The sequence below is a fragment of the Sipha flava genome, unplaced genomic scaffold (assembly GCF_003268045.1).
Source record: "Sipha flava isolate LNK unplaced genomic scaffold, YSA_version1 310_pilon_pilon, whole genome shotgun sequence".
Lineage (NCBI taxonomy): Eukaryota > Metazoa > Arthropoda > Insecta > Hemiptera > Aphididae > Sipha > Sipha flava.
In genome coordinates this window covers 124,819-145,612 of record NW_020272989.1, presented here as the reverse complement: position 1 = coordinate 145,612, position 20,794 = coordinate 124,819, and positions in this window count along the sequence as shown.

Below are 20,794 nucleotides of genomic sequence, written 5' to 3'. Positions count from 1 at the left end.
CATATTTAAATAAATAATAAAAATGTTAACAGTTTTAAGTTTATTGATTGACTAGTGACTTTCTAGTAACAAAACAAAAATTATAGAACAAAATTAAACTGACAAAAATAATTAATATAAAAAAAGTATTATACTTTATATATTAAATCAATAGATCTATCTTTTTACTGGCATATATATATATATATATTAATAATTTCTTCATAAAATGGTTCATTTTCTTTAAGCTGTTGGATTAATAATTTTGCAATGGATATTTTAGACAAAGAACTTAAGCGCTGTTGAGAAGTACTGTTTCTTAAATAAGTCTTGATACGTTTCAGACAAGAAAAACTTCTTTCGACTGAAGCGCTAGTAGATGGAATGGTTAAAATTAATGAAAATAACTTGTATACTTCAGGCATAACTTCCTTTAACCCATCTTTTTCAAAAATCTTAATCATTTCATAAATGTGTGTTAAGTTATGATAATTGACATTATTATAAAACACTTCCAGTTCTACTTTTAATTTGTTCTCATTAGGAAAAATATTTGAGTAGGTTTTTATAAGATTATCTAAAGCAGACTTTGGAAATATACCACAATAATCTTTAAATTTTGTAACGTCAGCTAATTGTAAAAATAATAATTTATCTGCATCATTAAATCTAACACTTAACTGCATTAAAATATTGTCTATAATTTCAAAAAATAAAATTCTATAGTTAAATTCCGTATTGCCATTGTTTCTAGAAGGTTTGGGTAGTTTGGTTAAAGAAATTGCATTATTATATATTTTTAAGAATTCTGTTTCATTTCTTTTGTTTTTTATAAGATCACATAAAATACTTATTTTCTTTACACAATATTCCATGTCAAATGATTTGTTTTGCAGTGTGTTAAACAAGTTATCTGTAATTAAAAATATATCACTAAAAATGAGTGCTAAAAATGTAAATTCAAAAGATTTGAGATTTTTTAAATGTCCAACTGATCCACAAATAGAATCAGCTGATGGCTGAGGATCATTTATTATAGCTTCAAAAACTGCTTTCAAGTTAATCCATTCTTTAACTAATAAATTTAGAATTTTTGATCTAGATGCCCACCTTGTCTGTACAAACTGAGGAATGCGATTACCTACAATACTGTCAACTACATTAGTACGGGATATTGAATTATGAAAAAAAGCTGATATTCTAGTTAAAGTGGCAAAAAATATGTGACATGGCTTATTACTATTACATCCATGTTGCAACACTAAATTTAATTTATGTGCAAAACAATGAGTAAATTTCTTTTATTCTAGCTTGTAAACCATTCAAATGCCCCGCCATCACACTAGCACCATTGTAGCACTGACCAACCAATTTTTCTTCAATATTAAACTCTAGTAAAAGGGAAGTAATTAAATTAAATAATCCTTCGGCAGTATGGTCTTTGCTGACATCATAAAAACCAAAAAAACGTTCAACCAACTCAGACTTACTACTTATGTATCTTAAAATTACAGAACATTGTGTTTTCTGAGTTATGTCTTTAGTATCATCAATTTGTATAGAATAAAACATGCATTGTCTAACTTCATGTTTAATATGATTTTCTAAATATTCAGATATACATGAAATTATTTCATTTTGTATGATTTTTGATGTACCTGTAAATTTATTCTGCAGCGATTTGTAATGCGTTTGTACTTCTAATGAGCATCTACTAAAATGTAATTCAACTAACTCTTTAAAATTGCCTTTATTTATAAAATTTGCACTTTCATCATGCCTACGAAATGCCAACTCTTGTTTAGACAAAAATAATACCAAATCGATGATGTGTTCCATGCATAACCTATTTAATCTTACATTTTCATTATAACGTAATTTAAATAATTTTCCATGTTCACTTATTATGTCCATAACACTAGTAGTATTTTTTTCTAAATTTTTTAAATTTAAAAAATTGTGAACATGGTCTTTGGAAACTTCGTGTCTCAGAATACTTCTAGAAAGATTTTTAAAATCAGCATAGCCTAATGTAACCCAAACAGAATTTGACTGACTCAATAAAATGCATGGCCAACAGAATAACCTCTGTAAATAAAAACTTCCACATACCTAAGGATGTTTAGTATAAACGTTGGAATTGAAAGACCTACAAAATACTTTTGAGCCATTTTTGTCTGCAGACAAATACGTCAGAGAAGGAGTTGGTTTACCTTGCCTAAGTAAATCGTTTTTGTTACATGTACTCCAACGTCTGTAAGGATGTTCTAAAAGCAATACAATGGGATCATAAATTGGATTCATTTTTAAAAAATATGAAAAAACAACTTGAAACAAAAAAATACTGATCACTTTAATAACTTTAATTTGAAATTAAAATGCTTTATTTTGTTCTCAGAAGTCACAACTCACAGTACGAACTACCTAATCGTCTACCTAAACAAATAAAACAGAAAATAAAACAATTGAATAATTATTCTAATCTTTTATATTACAAAACGTTATAATACAAAATAATAAACATATTACAATTGCTATTGATATTTGATAATAACTCATTTAGTGATAACGTGGAATAAAGCAGGGATTAAATAATCATAATATGATTTAAAGAATAATAATATAACTTGTACACACAAAATATGGAGAACGCCTAAATACTGTTTGTACCCAAAAGTTAGAATAATAATTATCGGTCAGCCGCTGTGAGTCACAGCCTGTGACGTTTTCTGACGGAGGCAACGGTAGTGTGCAGTCTCCGCGGAGAATCGCACATGCGCTATTAGCATATTTTATGTGCGTTTGTGTGTGTAAATTTGTGTACACATGTAACGTATCGATAAATGTGGCAGCGATTGCCTCCTGAGAAAGTGGGGAACCGCCGACACGGAATGTATGGAGGGGCAGCCGTAGCCTAGTTTATTGTTTAGTAATACAGTATGTCAAATTATTAGTATATTACTATAAACAATATTATATTCGCCTGTTGTGCACACTGCACGCGGCAGTGCGGCACGCCGCACAGGCACTTGGGCATTCTCTTACCCATGAGCTGATGAGCACCACGGACTTGAAAGATCGAGACCGTGCACGGTATACTCCATAGTCCGTTCAATACATAATTTAAATTTACATTTATATTTATTTTTATTAATTTCCCTTTTATTAAAGTGTCTATGCTTGAAATTATAAGCAAAACATATTCAATAATTTAAATAACATTAACCGTGTTGTTTCTTGTACTTTCAAGGGAGGCACTGCCTCCCTTGCCTCCCCGGGAAAACCGCCACTGGTTTTATAAAATTCTTTATCAACCATAAATTACTCAGCATTTCTTTTGTATCTGTATTTATTTTTAATAAAAATATATTTGTCATTAATCCCGCTTGAAACATTTCAATACGTTTTCAACAACCGTTTTTTATATTAACTTGCCGATATTATTAAATGATAGAATTCGAATAAAATATTCTATATATCATCGTCCGAAAGCAAATTAAACAACCAATCACGGGTCAAGCTGTTACGGGCTGGCTAGTAATGTATAATTACAATTGTAAAAAGAGGGAAACCATTACCGCCCAGACCACCTCTTTACACGGGATGTTTAAGCCCTTGTCTGCTTTCGCCGTGGAGTTTCTTATTGACGGATGTAGAGCAAGGTGACCACAAGGAAAAAAAAGGGTAAGAAAAAATATATATAAATTCGAGTTGTCGGGCTCGTTAGCACCGATCTACTATTTTAAAATAACAAAAACAAGATAAAAATTACAATAATAGGGATGTATGGGCGCTCGGATGGGGAAATCGATGCTAATACTAATATAAATGCGCCTTATGGGCTATATACAATGTATGTATATTATATATACACAATAATAATAAAAAATATATAAATCGATGCTAATACTAACATAAATGCGCCTTATGGGCTATATACATACACAATAATAATAATAGATATATAAATTTTACAGATACGTCAAACTTAAGACTGGCCCGGAATGGACAACGACACCGAATATCGACCAACAGTTACGACGTACGTACACCCGTCGGCTTAGATCACGGTAATATACCAATCGCTAATAACAAAATAAAGAACGCATGTAACGATGCGTTCGTGTGGGTACGGCAATCGATCACGTCTTGAAACGCACTCGCCTGTACCACAAAACAAAAGACACAGTCCCGGAGGCGTCTCGACGCACATGGACGACAGCTCCGTAACATATAGTCGCGGCACACGAAGTGTCTCTCGGGGCACCGATAGGAATCCCGGGTGCCAGGCGAACGGTCGTACCCAGTTGAGAGACCGGGGGGAATCGAATGTTCTCGAACATCGATAACTCCGGAAAATGTCCCTTTGCATTGCCAGCAGACCGGTTTGGTCGGTCCGGCGCGATACTGGCGGTCGGACGCGCGGAGAAAAAGGGAGATATATGCGATAGAACGTTCTAGAAGAACGAAAATAGTTCGGTATTGCATATAACCGGTCACCACGGCAATGCGGCGATAAGCGTATTTTCTACAACAATTTTCAACCACACCAAAGTTTTGGTGTTTTAAAATAGGTCTTAAAATCAATGCTTCTAAATGTCGAGTCATGACGTTCACTCGTTCTTGTACTCCTACACTTTATGATTATTATATTTCAGGTATGCAAATTGCACGCTTTGATGAGCTAGTTGATCTTGGTTTTAAACTATCTGTAACTCTCAGTCCAAATCATCATATTACAATGATTTCCAATAGAGTGTTTAAAGTTATCTAAATTGCTGAAATCTTTATATTGTACTTAAGTTCGTCCTATTTTAGAATACGAATCTGTAACCTGGAATTCTTACACTGTTTCTGATTCTGATCAACTGGAATGTGTTCAACAGAGATTTTTGAGATTTGCTTGTTTTGTGTTAGGCATTCCCCATTTAACTCACAATTATACTAATATCACTAACCTACTTGACAAACCTACCCTTGCAGAACGTAGTAAAATATTAAACATAAAATGTATTCGTGGTCTAATAACTAACCAAATTAATTCCCCATGTTTGCTATCTCAAATAGATTTTAAAGCCCCTTCGTATGCAACTCTTTCCGAAAAAACTTCCTTATTCCTAGTACTAATACAAATCATTTACAAAATGAACCTCTAAGGCGTATGATGTCACTCACCAATGATGACCCCTCATTTATTAATTCTTTTTTTTTACTTATAATAATTATAATGTGTTATAATATAATATTACTGTTTAAACTGTTATATCAATTAATTTAACTGTAACTTAATATACTGTTTAATATTTTTACCTCTGTAACTGTATTACGTATAATATTTATAAGTTATTTTATGTCATACTATTATTCTAATTGTTGTATTGTTACTTTAATGCTAAAGGGGAAACCCATTTATTTGTATAAAATAAAATAATTATTTTAATTTGAATATAATTTATATCTGTATTTAAATTTTAGAATTATATTACACCGTTTATACAAATGACAGTCCTCAGTCTGTAAAAGTGGGAAGGAAAATGTGTATATTATTAAACAATTAATCAATTATTAACCGGGACACAATTTGGACATATCGCGAGAAAATCATGGATGCAACTCGGATATCACGATGTATACTTTTGTATTTTGGAACGCAATTCGTATACAGCTATATTTTTATAAATGTTTGCACTTACTTTAAAAATATTGTAACAAAGTAATGTTCGACAATAATACATTTGCTTACTATACTTACCGTCAAATTTGTTTCCCTTAAATTAAATAAATATTTTCGATAACTGATACAATCGGCAGTTGACGTTGTTAAAATTGACAGTATCAAATCTACCAAACACGTATTACTTATCATTAATTTTCTTTGCTCAAGTACCGAAATTGGTCTACTAAGTATATGATTTCTATTTTCCAAAAGCATTACAATAATTATAAACTCCTTTTGAATATCAGTTGTTCTACAAGTGAATCTATTCTTAAAGGCAAATTACTATTCTTGAACACACGATTTTTAATATGATTACAATTACTTTCAATCCGGTTACTAGAGGTAGTTTCTTTCACGAATCCAAATGTTTGTCTCATTATTGCGGACCAACAGGAAAATAATTGAAATGTTCTTATTATATTTGACTCCAACGCAAATAGATATTGTGAGATTATCAGATATATAACATTATCAGAGATTCCCTTTACTGATTCTACTTTTGACCTAGACTTGTCAGCAATAGATTATGCCCAATATTTGTTAGATGTATTGGCGATATATAGGTTTTCATCATCAGCATCGTAATCTTCATTGGTAAGGGTTCTATTTAAATTGTTCAGATCTTGTTCATTACTTTCATCAGTATCTACTAAATCTAACTAGTTTTTAATAAGGATCGTAAATATTGCAAATGTATCTGGACCAGCAGTTCTTAACCTTTTGTAGATCACGGACCCCTGATGAAAGATATTTAGAAATTGCGGACCTCCTTTCTAATTTTTTTTTCAAATTTATTATTTTTTTTTTTCACAAAACATCTCATGTTATTTAAACCAAAATTATAATAATTATTTTATATAATAAATTACATTAAGAGACATAACAAAAGTTATATATTTATAATTATTTTTATTTCACTTAATTTTCCAGTTAACTTAAATTTAATTTTTATTAGCTTAATGCGATGCTTGAGACACAAGTTTTATAAAATCGTATAATGATAAAATCTATCTATTATATAATAAAAAATATATGAAAAAAAAAAAATAATACTATTAATCTAACAATATTAAAATAATGCACTCATGTCATGTATTAATGTATGTTATGTGTTAAGGCTGCCGCGGACCCCCTGACATAAGTATCGCGGACCCCTAGAGGACCGTGGACCATAGGTTAAGAACCGCTAATCTAGACCAATAACGTGAATTGATATTGAAAATAAACCATTGTCTTTCGTACATTTTAACGCCTTAATTAGATCAGTATGGAGTCTTGTAGCTGCTACTGGTCTAAATTTAAGAATTCTTAAAACATCGGAAGTAGGTATTTGAGCAGTTATATCGTCAACTTATAAATAAATAAAACATTTTTTTTTATTTAGAATTTGCAAATAAGTGTAAAGTTGCAAATAGATTGTCCAATCCGTGACAGAGCATCGCGATCATGCATGATGTGCATGTCTGTGCATCGCCAATATTAAACAAATCAATTGCTATACAAATTATATACATTTTTATATTTTCTAGATTTATAAAAATAATTGATTAAAATAATGTGTATAAAAATGAATAAAAATAATTATAATTAATTATAAATAATTATAATAACACATATTCAAAAAATTTAAATAAAATTTAAAAAAGAAATTTTGAAAAACATAAACAACAAATATTAATTATGACTAATTACTAATTATTAATAAAAAAAATATTAAATCAATAAAAATTATGTATATTCATAATCATTAAAAAATAAAATATTTAAGAATAATTAATACAATCGATTTATGTTTTTTAACATTTCTTTTTTAAATTTAATTTTAACTAATTTTACATGTGTTAATCGGTATTATAAATTATTTTTATGAATTTTTGATACACATTATTTTATTTTATTATCTTTGGAAATTTAGAAAATATAGAAATTGAAACAATTTTTATAGAAATTAATTTACTAAATATTCTGGTTGGCTATTCTCTATTAATAATCCAATCTCAAATGATCATCAAATAAACAAAGTATACTTTATTACAAGTTCTTTCGTCGTTTTTCCAATTTCATAAGTATACAAAAAATATAGACATCAAACGAACTTTACTGTACAACTATTATATTCTGGGCTTATCTTTAAAATTTAAGTCAGTATTTAAAATATGATAATCATTTAAAAATTAAAACTTTTTGTTAACTTATAAACTGTATGTTAGTTGTTAACTGTATATTTAATGATTATAATTAAATTCGTATATGCTTGATTCCTTATGTATACGGATGGATCAGTATGCTCTTGAATCATCGATTTTAAAGCAATTGCTTTTTTGGAGCTCATTAATCTCCTTTTTTCCATAATTTTTTTCTCAAAAATACCCTATGTATACACAATTCATAATGATCGCGTTTTTGTATGACTGAAGTGATCCGTATGTGGAGAGCAACAGGGGCGGCTCCAGGAGGGCTTAGAGGCCACAACTCCCTCCCAAGCCCGTACCGTATTTATAAAAAAATATATATACAAATATGTAGATAGAGCCATAGGTTAAAAGGAGTTTCTTCATACTTCGGAGACTAAAAACCTGGCTTCGTTCAATGATGACTGAAGATTAATATATATATATATATAATTTAGGTATAGGTCAAACAGATTTAATAAGGAAATTTATGACTCAATAGGTTTGACAGATAATGCTTTATTTGTAATATGTGAGGTAAAATGTATGGAAGAGTATAATTCTTAATAATCAACTTTGAATTCATGACAAGAAGGATATAACATTGATATCAGGATCAATATGCAATAGTCTAATTAAATCAAATCCATTAAAATTGCAGATTAAACTCTTTACCTATATTAGGTAAATATAAATTAAAAGTCATAAATAAATAAGAAATTGTTAATTTATGATTATAATTAAACGGCTTACTAACAAAAATCTAAGGCATTTATTCCATTAAAAAATCAATTAGAGTTATCATTATCAACAAAAAATAACACGTTGAGTACTATAAATATTTCTCATTATATTCATATACGAGTAGAGAAAAAATACCTATAATATTTATGTGCAATGGGCTAACAGATGAGAAAATATTAAAAATTAGAAATATATTAAAATTTTTAAAAATAAAAACTTATTCAGACAATTTAGATAATAAATAAAATATAAAAACCATCAATATTACAAAAAATGAAATAATTTATGAAAAATGTATAAGAGAATTAATAAAGAATAGCAATTGCAGACAATTCAATTTGGAGGAAACATAATTTTTAATGTATAATACGAATCATGAAATAAATTACGCCCACCAGTGGCATATACAAGGGGGGTGTTTGGTAGATATGACACCCCCCTTGAGCCGTATCATATATTGCATTATTATAGGAATATAGGTAAATCGATAATACAATATGAAATATAAAATAATGCACAATACTAATTACATATATACAGGTTAACATTACGCGATTGCGACAATACGTGATGAAAATTATTCGTTTACGTTTTCGTGCAACACAAAACGTTTAATAATAATAGGTATATCGAATACTGATGTTCGAATAGTCAAATATTCGAATGATTTATGGTAAAGCTATCCGAATTCGAATATATATTACATCTCTATTACAAACATTATGTATACATATTAATTAATTAAAATAAAAGTTTTAGTTTGTACGTATTATATATAATATTTAATAATTATAATTAACATCCCCCTTCAGAAAATCCTAGCTACGCCACTAACCCCCACGATCCCATTACAGATGTACTTTATATTAAATGTATTTTTAATATATTACTAAATGTAATAGGACCACGCAATTTAATAAAGAAATGTATTTCATAATGAAACAAATGTTAACTTATATCAAGTAATACTATGTTTTTAAACTGAATTATCACATTTCCAAAATATAATAATTCATGTATGATAGGAGGAATGTAGTATAGGAATGTAGTATCACGTGATATATGAATTTCTTAGTTAAAAAAATCTAGTAAACACATTGTATAAAATGGTATAATATTTGCATAACGCGATTAATCTAAGAACACAACATTTTGTTGATTAGTATTAAAACCTTAGTATATACAAGGGACTGACCTGTTACTCAGGGCTTCACTTTTTTACTTGTTACTTGTTCGACTTGAGTGATCCGTATGTGGAGAACGACAATTAAATTATTCTTGTGTTGTAATAATTAAATTATTATATTGTAATAAATACGTCAAGCGTTGTTTTTTTAATTAAATTAATTGGGGTAGGTCTGTTTAAACGGGCTCACTATAGTATCAAAATATAACTACGTTCATGGTATTATCGTAGTTTTCTATTTTTGAACATAAAAAACATTAAAATTTATAATTAATTATTTATTGATTTATGTACATAATAAGAAGCCACAGTAAATAATAATTGTGAATTAAATAATTAAATATTTACAATATATTCCACTCTTTTAAATTCGAATTATTTCTTTGTTTTTTTGATAATTCGAACTCTCGTTAAATCGAAAACCTCTATAAATCGAATTAATAGCTCATCTTCTTGAACTTTGAAATTCAATATATTTCTGGAATAATGATGTAGAATGTATCTTTGTGACGGTTGTACTGCATAATATAAACGTGAGAGCATGTACACTTATCAACGTTAAACTCGTGCGACCGCCGTATATTGGACAAAATAATATTGGTTCGGTAAAACAACACAGACAATGCAAATTTTATTGCATAATATGACGTATTCCATGTAAAACAAAGATAGAGCCGTTAGACAACCCTAATTATATTTCCGACTGGCACACTACTATAAAATTTTACAAGTCCTTCTTTACATATATTATGTATAATTGACCCTATATACTGAGTTTGTAATGACGACCTAAACTTTATTTTTATTGTTATTAAGCTGGGTTCACACGATGATAGTAACTCTCAACTATCATGCATGCATGATAGTGCGAGAGTAGCTTTCTCCATAGTCCGATAGTCACTATTGACCAGTTCACACGATGACACTCACATGATAGCAGCTTCCATGATAGCAACTATCGCATTTTACTATTATCATGTGAACCCAGTTTTACTACTAAAACTAGCATAAAATATATTGTTTTATAACCAAACTGAATATAAATATTGTCGTTAATGCTTTAAATTTAATAGATATTTACTGGTGCACAGTTGTGTGCCACGCGCCTACTGGTGTAACATAATTGGGGGTATGCATGGAGCTGTGGGGGCAGTAGCCCCCATAGAAATTTATGTAGCCCCTCATTTAATCTAATATTAATAAATTCTAGTGTTAAATATTTTTATAATTTTTCCTAAAATTCATCAAGCTTTAAATATTAGCAGTCTATTGTTTATTGACAATTATTGCACTAACATATGTACATAAAATTACTTATTTTTATCACAAACATGTTTATTTATAGATCAATGTCGTATTCATTTTTGGATTTACCCTGTGCAATCGTCGGGTCATGCATTGTCGCGTCGTCCGATGATAATATTAAAACGATAACAGATAATAATTTGTACGGAACACACACATAATAATTATTTATTTATCAGTATTTTTCTCGAAATTGGTGACTGGTCTGTCCCTTTGTTTTCTCGTGTACTAATCACACACACGTAATTTTACTATAAAACATATTATTTCATATATTTTTATTCATTTTGATATCTTTTTTTTTTTTTTCTTGTTTTTCTTATTTTTTTTAAAAAAAATGTTCAGTGTATTTAATATAAAGAAAAAGCCTGACAAGCAAACATTACCATTAACTAGGGAAAACGAAGACTTAGAAGTGGATGATCCAAGTCCAATAAATAATAAAATTAAAATTAATAATTCAATAATATTCAACCCGAGCATTCTGAAATTGCTTCATTTCTGCTAGACTTAGGGAACTTGGAAACAGGACCAACTCAAATTAAACTAAACGTATTAGAGGTGGGCAAAAACATCGAGGTTTATGTTTGATACATCGATGTTTAGTCTTCGATCTCTAATAAGTACTACATAAAACTTGGTGAAATAAAATATTTCTTAAGTACTTATTATAAATTAAAGTTTTTATATACCTAGAGAAAAGTTTGAATTAAATTTGAAATATTTTTAAATTTACAGAGTTATTCCAAAACATTAAATGTCAAACAAAACCATTCATTTTCTTCAAATTTCTATAACACATATCCATGGCTTTAGTATAGTGTTAAACTAAATGCGGGGTTCTGCTTTTATTGTCGAATTTTTAGTACCAATACTGGCAATTTTAATAGTGATATGACTTTTGTTAAATCGGGATTTTGTGACTGAAAAAAGTAATTTTAAAATAAACTATTTAAATAGTATTTACAACTAAATATTCGTTTTCAGCTTGGTGGCAATGATTCTAGATTAACTCATCAAGCACAGTCTAAAATACACTTGAAGTTATGGAGAATTGGTTAGGTTACTCTAAGAGTAAATCTACTGGAAGTGTGATTGCTCAAATATTAGCCCAATGTAGAGAAGAAATTCTAAAAAATGTATGCAAAACATTTAATTGATATTATTTTATACCTTGAGAGGTATCCTAGTATTTAAGGTAATTAAGGTATTTAAGAGGTATTGACGTGAGCGTCAAGGAAGTTCATTTAAGAGCCACGATAAGGCAAAATATTCATTGAATCAAGGTATGTTTCTCTAAGTTTTATAGTTAGATAAAATAAATAAGTAAGCAATTATATATATATTTATATGTCTTATTTAATGAAATAATATAAATTGATTAATAAATATTATTATTTTAAATTATAACACAGGTAACTTTAAGGAAGCTTATTACATACTAGCTCAGGCTGACATTGAATTAAAAAAAAATAAATAAATGCATCCTTTAATTTAACAAGTCCAGACGTACAAAATGAAATCATTTTTATATTTTGTGATATTGTAAAAAAAAACCATTGTCTCTCAAACTACAGAAGTAGGGTTTTTTGCAATGATGATGATGCAAGGTAAATTTAATTTGTGACTTTTAAGTCTATAATATGATCTAATTCTTTTTTATATTTAGATGTCATAAGTTGGAATACATGTCTTTATGTGTAAGATATATAAAAGAACTAAATGTAGATAAGTGTTGCCCTAGTGACAGTAGTAGCCACTCAGGGGGAACTCAACGTTGTGTTGAAAATGAATAGATAGATATAAGAAATAGAACAAATAAAAGTTAAAGTTTAAGTGGACTGCACAGTGCAATAATTAATAATAATAATAATAATAATAATAATAGTAGTAGTAGTAGTAGTAATAGTAATAGTAATGTGAATAATAATAAAAATAATGTATTAGGTTTGGTAATACCACCACTTTGGCTCAAAAGATATAAATAAATAATTACAGCATAAAAGGTATAGCCAACAATATTAAAACGATACATAAAGAAAGTATAATAAATGTATAAATGATATTAAAAAGGTAAAACAGATCAGTGCTGGTCCGACGGTTTTCGGAGCTCTGTGCAGAATTTTGCAGGGCCCCATACAAATATATTAATTTATTAATTTATTAATTGTTTATATAAATCTATGTTTTTTCGTATTAACTAAATATATACTATAACTGTGTTTCGAACTGTCGTCGACGATAAACAATTTTACAAGTGCATCCGCGTATAATATTTCAAAACTATGCGTAATGGTACCATCTTAATTTTCATTGATAACAACCCGTTTACTGAGAAGACCACACGACCACGCGGGTGGCGATTTGTGTACTAGGACTATATTATTTTTATTTACAAATAAAGTAATAATCGTAATATATAATTTGTGGAGCCTCAAGGACGTATTTAGATATTTTATGTTATTTTTTTTTGAGGGGGAGGGGCTGTGGTATTTTCTCCAACTGAAATTCCCCAATTCAGCCTATTAAAAACAAAAGTTAGAAAATTATTATACAAAATTTACCTATAACAGCGAAAACAAGTAACAACTATACGACGTAAACCGATCACCGTGATAGTGTTATCGGTCGTCGCCGTTACTTCTCGGACATTTTTTAGCTCATAGGGGTTCGTATAAAAATTGTACGGTGATTGAGACGCCACAACGCGTGTATATCAGTAAATCAATTCTAGGTAAAATAAATCGAAATTACGATAATGCAGCAGTACCGTACGTTAAAATTAAGCACAATGTATCAATCTCAATGGTATAACCGTTACGATCAAAATCGTCAGACCCTTTACATGATAAATTGTTCGTTGTTACTAATAATTCTTAATAAAATTATATTGAACTTTTACGATTTACATCTGATAGGACATAATAAGCAGACTTAATAAACAATTCCTGGATTTCGAGGAGGGGTCTGAAGCTCCCTTAGCCCCTTCATAAATATACCCTTGTGGAGCCCCATATAAGTGAGGGGCCCGGTGCGGTCGCACCGCTTGCCCCCCCCCTAGGTCTGGCACTGAAACAGATGATAAATAAATGATATGGAACGACAATAATTATGAAAGGTAACTAAATAATTCTAAATAATAGATATGTAAAAATGAGATCTTGAGATATTGCTAGACTAGTATATGACAAATTATATGACAAAAAAAAAACAAAAAAAAAAGGCATGTCTGCCACATAAACGTAAAAACAACAGTCGACAAAATAATACTCACAACGTTTAACTGCAGTTAACGGTGGGTTTAATCCTTACGCTACCGCACCGGGGAATGTAAGTAATAATGAGATAAAACAATAAAAAAAACAATGCCCCGCATACGTGCGCCGCACAACAGACGAAAAATTCACGCTATCGATATTCACAGCACAACGATAAATGTAAAACCACGAATCACAAAATTGCAGGTACGAATTGACCCCTAGAACTAGAGAACACAAATTAGAACAATAGTAACTGTTGTCACGAACGATATTTACCGGACAGTTATTCACAGGATTCACAAGAAAACGTGGTTTTCACACACTTGAAAAACAGGATGAAAAACGTTGAGAAGATGAAATTTGATGAGCACACCACGAAGACACAAAGAAGAGAGCGAGAGAGAGCTAGTTGCCAAACGATACTTGACAACCAGTACTTTAGATAATAACACAAACTCAGTGTCACCTATATAAATTAAAAACACGCGAAATGATGAAACTTCGGTGACACTGAGGTCAATGACTCGACAAATACACGAAACATAACCGACAAAATTTGAAAAGGTGCAATAACGACAACACTTTTATGCGATGATAACAGCACGATACGTACCTGGCCGGTCGCTCACGGAGGCTCAAAAAATGTCTCGGACTTCAAATAATAAAAAATTACAAGACATGCAACAAATATTGGGGATAAAAGCATCAACCATTATGCGAATAAGCAATACTCGTTGGGTGTGCAGATATAACAATTGTAAGTCTGTTGAAGACAATTATATAGCCATTCTTAAAATTTTAAGTGAAGAAATTGACGTTAACAATGATATGGATGTAGCACAAGCAATAGGTAAATTAACCTAATTTTTCTTTTAATTATTAAAATAATTTAAGACCTATGTAATAATTTTTTAATAGATAGGGATACAAAGTATGATGAACAAAGGAACATTTATAGTCTTTTTATTTTTATTTCAAGACATAATTACAAAAATGAATATTTTATGTTTTCAATTAAAATCAAAAAAATCTACATTAGGAAATTCAGTTAGTTTAATAAATAGAACTTTTGAATTTGATCGTGGTTCTGATAAATTTAAAATAATTTGGAAAGATATTAAATAATTTGCCAATAATTTGGACATTTCATTGGACATCTCTACAAGTATATTTTAAAACTTGTCTGTATTACCTACTTTATTATTTATTAATTTAAATTCAAATATTCATACGTATAGGTTCAAAACGTAAAAAGAAAGAGCCAATACATTTAAGTAACTATTGTGTTGGTTCTAAAACTGGAGAAGAAGATGAATGTTCTTGAATCATTAAATATGGTAATATGTCTAACGAAGAAGCAAATTTTAAACATTGGAAAATAAATGTTTATTTTAAAATGATAAACTGTGTATTAAATGGCATGAAAAATAAGTTTTCAGTAGAAAGTCTAAAAATTGGTGTAGGAATAGAAAATTTTATACAATTAAAATATGAAGAAAGTATTGAATTTGTTAATAAGTGTGAGGTATGCATGAATTTTAAAAGTAAATTAAGGTAAATAAAAATATTGTAATTTTTTTTTTTAAAGTTTATTGGAATTTTCTAGTAAATATTAAACATAAGTCCTGAAAATTTTGAAGGCTGAAATAATGGTCCAAAAAATATGATAAATAAAGAAAACTTTGAAATAGATGACATCATACCCATTGCAGACAAAAATATTTTCCCAAATTTTTATAAACTTTTACCAACGGCATTGACTATACCTATATCATCTACCTCATGTGAACGCTCATTTTCTGTAATGAGGCGAATGAAGAATTGGACTAGAAATACCATGGCAAATGATAGGTTCACAAACTTATCAATCCTTCATATTGAAAGACATTTATCACATGCAATAGAATCGGAAAATGTTTTAAATATATTTGCAGAAAAATAACGACGTCTTAGTTTAATTTAATAACTCAAAATTAATTGTTTTTTTTTTTTATGTATTGTAAAATAAAATATCAAGTAAAAAATGAGACACCTATAGATTGTTTTTCTAGGAAATGTTTTTTTTCCCTTTAATTCAAACTAAAGATTAACTAAACATTTTTCTAGTCTTATAATATAGCCCCCACAGATAATAATACCAAGCTACGCCCTTGGTCCGCAGTACTTACACGAATTTTTAATGATTCAAGAACAAATTTGTACACGAACTGAACGCTAGGTTTTCGGTAGAAATGTTTTGTGTACCTTTACATAATACCAATAAAAGTATCTATAATGCGTGTGCATTGTGCACGCGGTCACGCGGTTGGCTCACCGAAATTTTCTCGGTAACTCACCTGGACTGGTCCTTTTGAACAATGCATAATACAATGCATTATTGTTCACTATTTCGAGAAACCTTTTGTAACATTTTTGTTGGTTCGCATTAACCGTTGTTCCAGGTGCATTTGACAATTTACACGAATACTGAAGTTTAGTACATCAGTTTGATAATAAGCATAACACAAAAGAAATTAAGAAAACATTAAACGTTTACTTGAACATTTTTTGTCAGAGTACTTAATACATTCTGTGCATTTCAACATGTAATTATTTTATGCATATATTAAAGATTTTGCGCTACTCAAGTTCATCGTTGTCTTAATAGTTCCTATACATCTTATAAGTATTATGCATTGCTTCTTCATGATATTTCATTGGTCAAGTGTTTTCAAGATTATTATTGTTAATTGTTATCGTGTTTTGAAATTTTTTTATTGAACCTCGTATTTTTTAGTTCCGGAGACTAAAATTATTGCAAGTTACATCTGGTACCAACAAAGAACATGAAAAAAGTGTTTTATTTTAATTTTTATAACAATTTTAGCGAGTGTTGTATTGTGTAACTCGCTCAATTTAACAGTGAATTTCAAACATTGTGTCATAGTAAAAAAAGTAATGGTATTACATTGCAGTAGACACCAATGTGACGTGCAGTGTTTTTCTTCTGTATAATCGATTGTATGTTTAATTAATTTGTATTTATTTTTATTTTTGCTGTACGTTGGACATCCTATTGTATTAAATACAGGTCATAGCTTGTGTGAAACCGTTGTTATATTTATATTATTATTTCTGAAATTCAGAGGAATCGTAATACAATACAATCCGATACCTGTAGTGCGGTAGACCATCATTGGCCGAAGGGGTCGGCTCATGATTTTAAGAATAACGCCAATCGTTGAATAAGCTGTATAAGTATTGGACTATTGGTAATACCCTCCCCAATATTTCCATCTGGCATTTGTCTCCGACCACTTTTGTTCTCAAATAATGGTTTGTGTGAACGGTAAATTTTTATATAATTTATGAGAGCTAAGAAAGTTTTTTGAAAATTGCCGAGCAAAATAACAATGTTATGATTTTCAATAACGAATGATTATGTTATATAAAATGAATAAATTCAAATAATCGAAAATCCATTACTCGATACTCATTAGTAATTATTAATTTAGTTGTACAAATTATGTTAGTTAAAATAAAATAAAACTAAGTTTGATGCATATTACGTAACTTCGGGAAAAAATTATTTAAATTATAATAATAAAGATATCGTATTGGATTTATGTATAAATTTATAATTATTTTGAAAAATAACTCTAAAAAAGTAAAAAAAATATATTTTAACTAGATTCATCTAATGAACAGTGATACAGTGGCGAGCTATCATATGACGAAGCGGGATAGTGTCCTAGGGCTACGGAGCATAGGGGGGCACCTTAGACATTAAATTTTCAGAAATTTTCTGAAACTATACTTCCCTAAAATATTTAACGATGTTGATGGTATTTAACTTTCCTAATTGTACGTGGTGGTTCCAGTAACAATCAGTATTGAAGCAAAATAATAATTATTTGTTTGCAATATTTGTTTGTTTTTTATAATAGGTACCTCCTAGTAAACGACCTTTTCTTTTTACTCTGCACATCTGTTAATTATCTGGCAATTAATTTTATTTATCATTTCGTAATAAATAATTATTCACATTTAAAAAAAAAAAAATAATAATATAATGTGTATACCTTGAATTTTTATGTGAGGATAATATCAGTTTGAGAGCTATACGGCACCGAAGCCCTTCCCTGTATAGCCACACCACTGATCTGATATATTATAATATAATAATTAAAGATGTAATTGATACATTCAAAAACTTTACTCCCATTGACAGAAGGATGGAGTTGTAAATAGTATAATAATATGTAAATAAGGATTTCTTAGATATAAATTGTGTAAGTTTAAATAGTATTTATTTTTATATTTGCATATTGAATTATTTAAATAATTTATAAATTTTAAAATATTTAATTATACTAGTAGTGTTTAGTACAAGAATCTTTGGTTGACTTTTTTTAAGGGCCTCCCCTGCAGACAAAGTCTGCGCACGCCTATGTACATATGCCTGCTAAAAAAAACATAAATTGAAATACATAGTAGTTAATGTTTAAAAAATTTAATTTAAACTTAACAAAACTAAAAAGAAACAATTACTAACCTGATAGTTATTGGTCAACGTAGACAGTAACAAATACGTATATTGCACATAAAGTGTGTACTATCTATAAGATAGTGTCTATCCTTTATCACAATTTAATATTTTTACTATTTATAGTTATTCTATTTTGTTTATATTTATTCTAAATAATAGTCGATATCATTATCATTTAATTTTAGAGCTATGGGTAACAGCCGCTCGGGATCATCTATAATTAGACACAGCATCAATTAACCCATGGTGTACATTATCTACCATTTTTGCTTATGGTTATACCTAAATATTATTTCTTCGACATTTTTTCCATTTGTTTTATCAAGAAAATTATTTTATTATTATTATTATTATTATTATTTATTATTATTATTATATTATTTATTTAATAAAGAAAATAAATTTCATGCAATATTGTAATATTATAATTAGTAATGTATATTAAATATTGTATTGAAGGCTAGAATCACACTATACGTTTTGTCGGCAACCGAAAAATACTATCCCGATCAACCGCAATCGGGACGACCGATCATACTGTGCGTTTTATCGGTAACCGAATCCATACAAACAAGATTAAAAAGCGCGGAAATCGTTTTTAAATTAAAATTTTAATTTAAAATTGATTTTTGATCTCAACGAAATGTATCTAATATTATAAGTTATATAATATAATCATGAAAATCAAACTAGTCAATATGTTATTCGGTGTTTCAGTCTATTTGGTGCAACAAACGTGTTCACTTGTTCTTTTAAAAACCTATTAATCTTCTAAAAGCATAATATTACTTTACTCTATACAATTTATATCAGGTAAGTGTTTATAAATTCAAAATATAATTGATTTAATTAATGAGTTTAATATATTTTTATTGTAATAATTATAACTATACATAGAAATTAATTATCTTCTAAAAATAATTTGTATAGCTGAAGCTACTGGTGAACTTGAAAAACCAGCACAAAAGCGCAGAATGTATTGGGTCTACCCTATACATAGTAGTAGAGAGCACGACATACAATTTCAAGTATTTTATAATAATCTAAAAAAATATCCTGAAAAATTTTTCCATTATTATCGTATGTTAATTTATTATTTTATAATTATTATAAATTGTAGTATATTCATATAATTTAGTACTTACCTTTTTTCTTATTTTCCTTGTCGTCGAGATTCTCCCATTCAGGGTACATACATTCTACTACTTTGAGCCAACATGACCTTTTTATATCCCTATCATTATATGAAGAAGAACTCACGTCCCAGAGACATGGAAAATTTTGAATTTCCAAAATAATCAATTTTTCCGTATCAAACATAATCTAATGTATTGATAATAAAATAAATATATAGGTATATAGTATATTACAAATATAATTTAAAAATGATTATTAATTCATTTTCAATTTCGGTCACCGATAATCCGCGCAAGTGTGATCGGACAAACTCAATTGCATGCGTTGTGCTTTACATCCCAAAACGTATCCGGACGGTTGGAACGCAACACATTACGGTCGCTTCCCGACGGTTTTTAATCGGTTCCACAAATCGGTCTAGTCTGGCCCCGATAACGCGATTTATATTTAAACCTATTATATTTTGAGTGTTGCGGTTTAATTACCGATCGTCTCCGATTCGTCGGAAACCGACCAAATGTATAATGTGATCCTAGCCTAAGTGACCAATACCATTAAGCGTCCACCCGGACATTTGGCGATTTAAATTAAAGAGGACGCATAATCTTACCTTAAATAAGGAGGACTCCGTGTCCCCCATTTTAATCACTACTCGTTCAATGAAACTTAAAACCACATTTTTAGTTCGCGTTGTTTTCATTTTTGCCCGACCGAAACCAATACAATTGAAAGGTTCACAACACGCGTTCACGGTAAATTCTGCAG